This window comes from Sus scrofa, chromosome 15 (assembly GCF_054392235.1).
Source record: "Sus scrofa isolate SSC_HxYL_T2T_F1_AM1 chromosome 15, Sscrofa_HxYL_maternal_Yorkshire_Landrace_v2.0, whole genome shotgun sequence".
Classification (NCBI taxonomy): domain Eukaryota; kingdom Metazoa; phylum Chordata; class Mammalia; order Artiodactyla; family Suidae; genus Sus; species Sus scrofa.
The window spans coordinates 72,422,934-72,429,396 of record NC_139397.1 but is presented as its reverse complement, the minus strand read 5'-3'; the positions used below and the strand labels follow the sequence as shown (position 1 = coordinate 72,429,396).

The following is a 6,463-nucleotide window of genomic DNA, read 5'->3' as shown; positions in this document are numbered from 1 at the left end:
GGGAAGATGACCTGCCATTGATGTTGGGGGGTCACAGGGCAGTTTGAGAATTTGATCAAGAGACCTGAGTTGTAGCCCTGCCCATACCAATAACCACTTATGGGAATTTTAGGAAATCTTCTTTTTCCTCTTTAAGCTTCTGTTTTTTCTTACTGAAAATGTCTTCCAGCCTACAAACCCTAGGTATTCTGAGATCGGTTACTCTATACTGGTGGTCTAGTTCTTGGCCAGCACATAAACACTGATACTAATAGCATACTTCTGCTCAAGGAATCAGCTCCCAGACTGTTTAATTAATTTCCTTACACACAAACTGCACAGTGGCCTGGAATGCAGCACATACACCAGGTCAGAGACAGCAGTCCTTTTCTGAAGAGAGGCCAACTGGACCTGCCTGTGGCCTTCCAGCCCCTCTCTGGCTGCCTTATTTTTCAGCTCTCTTTTAATACTCAATATGTTTTGAAGTTCTCTGCTTTCCAAGCCTGCACTAATTTATCTTGTGCACAGAAAGTGTCTAAAATATGAACTAATTAAATTAGAAATACTCAATTAATGGGAAGCTAACAAAGGAAACCACTGTATTTTAGAGATTTTATAGCTACTGCATCAATAACACACCTCTCCCACTTGACCCACAATCACCAAATGACTTCCATTCCACTAAGTACTGATTCTGTGTAACAAGTGCATGTGGAATATGATATTACAAAATCCACCACATTCCCTGCTCTCTATCGTGAAACTGCAGTTCTAAGCATCCTTCTCACTCTTCCAGTTCAATGTGAGGGCTCTTTCCAACTGCCTTCAAATCTGGAGTCACTGTTTTATTGTAAGGAGTGGTCACAAAAATAATTGTGTAACAAAAGGCAGTAAACAACAGATGCTTTTTTAAGGTATGAAATTAAGTGGTGGAATGTAGAATTTGCTTGAATATCCCCAAAAGGTCATTCTGAGAGTTTTCTTTGAAACATTTCTTTTCTAAGTCTATGTAGCATGAATGAACTAATATGTCAACCTAAAAAAATGCCCAACAGGAGAGTTATGAGGTAAGTTTTATTTGGGACAAATTGAAGAACATAGCCTAGGAGGCAGCATTACAGAAAGCATTGAAAATCTCCTACAAAGAGATAAGGGGGAAGGCCAGTATCTATTTTGCAGAAGGTCACTTCTAGTCTCGTGGAGGTTATTGCTAGTCACAAGGAGCAGATGCCATCATGAAGGATTTTAGGGCTTTTTTAAATATGGGAATATGCAATAATTGGTCTGATAAAATCTTCTGAAAATATCCAACCATCTGGACCTGTCCTGCAAGTTTCTCTGAGCACAGAGTACCTCACTCCTGATCTCCACCCTGAACTCTTTTCAAGGGATGTTGAGGGTCAGCAGCTGTAGCGACCCATGATTCAGTCATTGTAGAGGTAGATGGCAAATGTCAGTCTCTAGTTCACAAATGAAAGAAATATTGAGTACAGTAAGAATAGCTCTGTTAGGTCCAGACACTGGCATTCCAGAAGTCTGCAGATAAGAACACAGACTCACACTAACTATAAATGGAAAGACACTGACAAATAATGCAAGAAAGAGGGGCCCAGTCCAGCAAGCAGAGCCCAAACTCTAGAGCACATCAGAGTGTTGGTTTGTCCCAGCTCTGTCACTTACTCACTAGATGCTCTGAGCAGCTTAACTGATCTGTAATTGATCTAACAAATTAATTGGTAAAAGGGCTGAATGACACCTCCCTCCGAGGGGTTTTTGTAAGACTTAAGTTGATACACATAAGTGTACACCTGTCTGACATATATACATGCATGTTATTCAGGACAACTGGACTTGAAGAAGGTCACACAATTGGTAGCAAGGTGTGATGGTCTGTAATGGTGGCCCACAAAAACAAAGGAAAATGGTATTTTTTTTTCTATTTATTGGGCTAGTATATTTTAGAGGCATTCACCTAATCTCTTTGTCATGCATATTTCATTGACCTGCTTTCTCATACATATGAGTAGTGTTATTTATGAGCTATACAAATAGTTGAAGGTTAATTAGCAGTATAACTAAATAGTAAGGCAGCCTCCTTTAACTAATTTTTAAAAAACTCTTTGTCTTCCTCTTTGTAAGGATGTCACTGTGGGGTTATAACAGGGGGTATAGTTTGAATCTTGCACACATTGGGGATGATTGGTGAGGAGATTTAGGAATCTTTGTGCTCTGTGGACTAAGGTCACTCAGGTGTGAGAACCAGAGAGAGGATGGAGTCCTGGGGTCTTAAAGAATATGAAGAGCAAGGATCTTGGAGAACAAAAGAAGCTTAGAGACTGTGCCCTGAACCCTGAACCGGGTCTACTTCTTCAGAGACAAGACCTCAGGACTAGTTCATTCCTTGTCTATTCTGAACATGAGGAGTCCAGCTGGGACCAAGAAGTGTGATGGTGGTCTAATCTGACTTCTATTGGTCTCTGTGGATAAAGAATGGTGATAGGGATTGACTATGCCCAAAGCATTTTCTAACCTATACTATTTCCCCTGTGCTACAAGGGAGACTTTAGAGGGGGCTTTCCAGGTATGGATTTCCACTGCTTTCACCTATGTCATCAAGGAAATGATCCTGAGCAGAGTGAAACAACCTTTTACTGTCCTTGGATCCCATATTTACCTGCTATGGTTTGATGCCAAACAGAGAACACAACCAGCCTTTATCTGCAAAGTCTTAACCAATATGGACATGTGTTTTTTTTTCACTTTAAGTGTTGGGCCAAATCCATCTTTCTTCCATTTTCCCACCTGAGCATCTTCTCTGTTTTAGGTATTCTGTTGGGTCTAGAGGTCACAGAGACATCCTCTGTTCTGGAATAGGAGGCAGCTGATAAAGACTCACACAAAGGGTATACCAAAGAAGGAAAATGACAATGCCAGCAGTCAGTCCCTCTTTCCACTAGAAATAAGCTCCCACCTGTAGTGGTGCCTGCCATCTGAATGCCTCCATCACCAGCACCGTGAGCCTGGCAGGCTCTGGTAGCAGCTCTTCCCCTTTCTCCTCCTTGATTCATCTCCTCCCTTCCCTTGCCCTCCCTACCATTTACTCTGCCCTCTTTCCTTCTCCCTCCTGCCTTCTCTTATCTTTTTATATTACTTTCTCTTTTCTGCCCTTCTTTCTGCCTTTTGCATTTTTGGTAAACACCACTTACACTCAAATTTTCCACTGTCATGGAGCATTTAAAAAGAAATTCTATTCAAGAAATGTATTTCTGAACTTAGAGAACAAATAAGGAAATCAAGTCCTCTTTTCTTATTCTTTCCTTTCTCCTTCTCCCCCTGCTTCTTCTTCTCCTTCTTCTTCCTCTTCCTTCTCTTCTTCTTCATTATCCTTTTCTTACTCTTCTTTCTTTCCCTCTCTTCCTTCTCCTTCTTCTTCTTCTTCTCCTCCATCCCATGTCTCTCTCTCCCCAACCCACACTTTCTCCATCTCTCTCATTGAAACAAGCTGGTCATCGTGAATGAAAAATATCACCTGCTATATCAGTAAACAAAAGTTGTTGCAACCTTCATACCACCATATTAAAACCATCCAGATGGTGAGCCCTGAAGGAACTCAGGATTTAAACAGGATGCCCACCATCTAGCAGTCGAGCCACCCTCCAATGGCACACACCCTGATGAGAAAGCACATGCTCAAGATGAGGAAGCACAGGACACTGGCCACAGATAAATCACTCCTAGCAAAGGAATGATTTCACTGAGCCCAGAATCTTTATCTTCCCATATAGAGAAAAGCATTAAATTCCTTACCTTGAGGTATCTGTTTTCCTTTAATTAACAGTAATCTTCTGATGTTCCGATTACCTGGTCTTTGCTGAAAAACTCTTATACACCCTGACTCTCCCCTGCCCTTGTCTCTTTAGAGTAGTCTCTCAGAGCTATCTGGGATGATGTGTCCCAGGCTTAAGTCTTCAGTTTTGTACACCAAATAAAATACAACTCTCACCTTTTAGGTTGTGTTTTGTTGTTGTTGTTTTGTTTTGTTTTTAGTCAACACTATCTTGCCATTAGATCACTTCCTCTCATCTGCCTCACTATGGAACTATCAGTCATTTCTTTGGGATTAGGTTCTGCTAGAGGGCAAGTCTGGGCAGTGGGAGCAAGAAACCCCATACAAGTCTAATCAAGTGACCCAGCCAGTCCTGAATGAGAACCTGCATAGGGTATGTGGGACCAGACCAAGATGAGCCCACCACTGCTCTACCTTGAGTAACCTTCTCTATTGGGAATTTCAGGAAAAAGGGCAAAACAAAATCTGAATCCTGTTGGAACAACATCCTAATTCTTCAAATATTCACCCCAACTTCCTAACAGCATTGAAGGTGACAAGGGGCATCACAGACACTTAGAAAGGGAGAGCACATAGTACTCAAGGAGTTGCTTTTTTTCCCATCTGATGAAAAGAAAGTAAAAAAGGATGTGGCTTACAGGGAGGCCTTGGACTTAGTCTCTAGGGCATTGGTTTCTAAGGAGGTGGGTGCCTGTTGCTGAGGGAGAGGCTATCAGAGACAATCAACCCAGGAGAGAGATTATGTCATAGCATTATGGCCCTAAACCAAGAGAGTGGGACAAGCCCATGGCTTTTCTGATTCTTGATCCCCTAATTTGAGGACTAGCAGACTGTGTGTAGCTTTTCCTAACATTTAGTGGTACTCAACATCAAAGTCTTTTTAAATTGCAAACTAGAAATAGGTGAGCTATAGAATGAGGACCTTTGAAAGAATACCCAGAGAGCTGCAGGAAGTCAGTACATAGAAAATGTAACATTTGGAATGACTTATATAACAAGTTACTGGCAGAATTAACTGGGATAAAAGCCAATGCCCTTAGGAAGCAAGAGGCGAGCAAAGCAAAGAGTAAGCAAGTGCATATCCAAGTTGGACTCCCTGTCTGTGCGTCTGAAAAAATCTATGGATGAAGAAAATTTGAAGAAAATATTTTACAACAAGGAAATTCCCAAGGATCAACTATCTTTTATAAAACTTGGAGACATGCAGGCTTGGCTTGGTAAACTTCAAGAGTGGAGAAGACTGAGAGAGTCAAGACCTTGAAATGAGACTCATCTTAGAGTGGGATTGGTGATAGGGTAAGGGTCAGATGCAGGTGCCAAGATGATGCCTGACACTCTACAGAGACCCATAGAGATACCAGAGCAGAGGAAGCATTGAGGGGTCTGTAACAGGGCCACTGAGATCTTCCTCATCCTCTCTTTCAACAGAATCCATACCAATCTCTTCATAATCCTTCTCAAGGGCAGTCATGTCTTCATGGGGCTCAGAAAACTCTTTCCTCCATGCTCTCAGCCATGTGCCAGTGAACAAAAGCACTAATGGGAGCAGTGAAAAGTCCCAGAGTTCCAAGAAATCATCTCCCAGAAAGGGTTCCACCAACCAGTGTGGATGCTCAGATCTGTGCTCCAAATCAAGGCAGCAATGAAAGAGGAAGGACCTCAGACACAGGCAGGGAGGCACGGTTAGGGGTATCAGGATAGGGACCTAAAGGATAGAGAGTAAAGAGAAAGGAACCAGCATGTGTTAATGGGTATTACAAATGGCATTCCAAACAGCACACAGGCTTCCCTGCAAAACTTTTTTCATGGAATCCTCACACAAGCCTGAGAGTTCTGCTGTACAACCGATTTTTCACTTGAAGTAACTGGGCTCAGAGTTTAACAAGTGAGGTTCAAACTCTGTTTGGGCTCCCAAGTCTGTGCCCTTGAGCCAGCACTCCTGGAGTCCCTTGTGCCTATTGGCCAGGTTGCTTCTGTGGTCTGTGAGTGAAGAGCATCCTGGAAAGTCTTGAACAGTGGAGCTAGGAAGTCTCTTTATCGGCCAGTTCAGGAGTGAGAACACCAACATGGGCAAACAGCTGCAGCCAGTAGACCCCAGTCTGAATTAAATCTCCAAACTCAGTCTGTGTTGAAGTTTCCACATTCTGTTGCTGGTCTGCTGGCTCACTCCTTGGCATGGAGATGCACCCAACTCCCATGGGTCCTACCACCCTTGCTCCTTTGTCAACACCCATTCCTGGGGCTACAACAGAGTTGGCAGCTCCACCACATCCCATGACATCTCATGAAAGCAGCTCTTTTGCCCCTTTCTTGTTTGCCCATTTCTGTTCCCCTACAACCTTAAAAGAACCTAATTATAGGAGTTAGATCAGGAAGCAATTGAAACTAACTCCTGACTTGTGCTCTCCTGAATGCACACCATATCTTGTCTTGCCTGTGGATACTTTTCCTAGATAAAAAGAGGTAAGATTCTACTCCCAGTATCCCCCCTAAGCAATCCTGCAGGCATATCACTCAGGCAAGATAACATCTGAAGAGAGAGCCAGCCACTGCTCCTGCAAAGGAGAGTGATGCAGAATCCAACCTCCTGCCTCAGTGATTCACTGAGATTCTTCCCCTTCACTTTTCCCTTTAAAA

The 6,463-nt window shown here is 42.8% G+C and overlaps 1 non-coding gene across 1 annotated transcript; it reads left to right on the top strand.

Moving 5' to 3' along the window:
• Nucleotides 1–1,965: 1,965 nt before the first annotated feature.
• Nucleotides 1,966–2,086, top strand: LOC146395908 (small nucleolar RNA SNORA19). Its single transcript, XR_014830638.1, has one exon. It is a non-coding gene; the product is annotated as a small nucleolar RNA SNORA19 (small nucleolar RNA).
• Nucleotides 2,087–6,463: the final 4,377 nt, after the last annotated feature.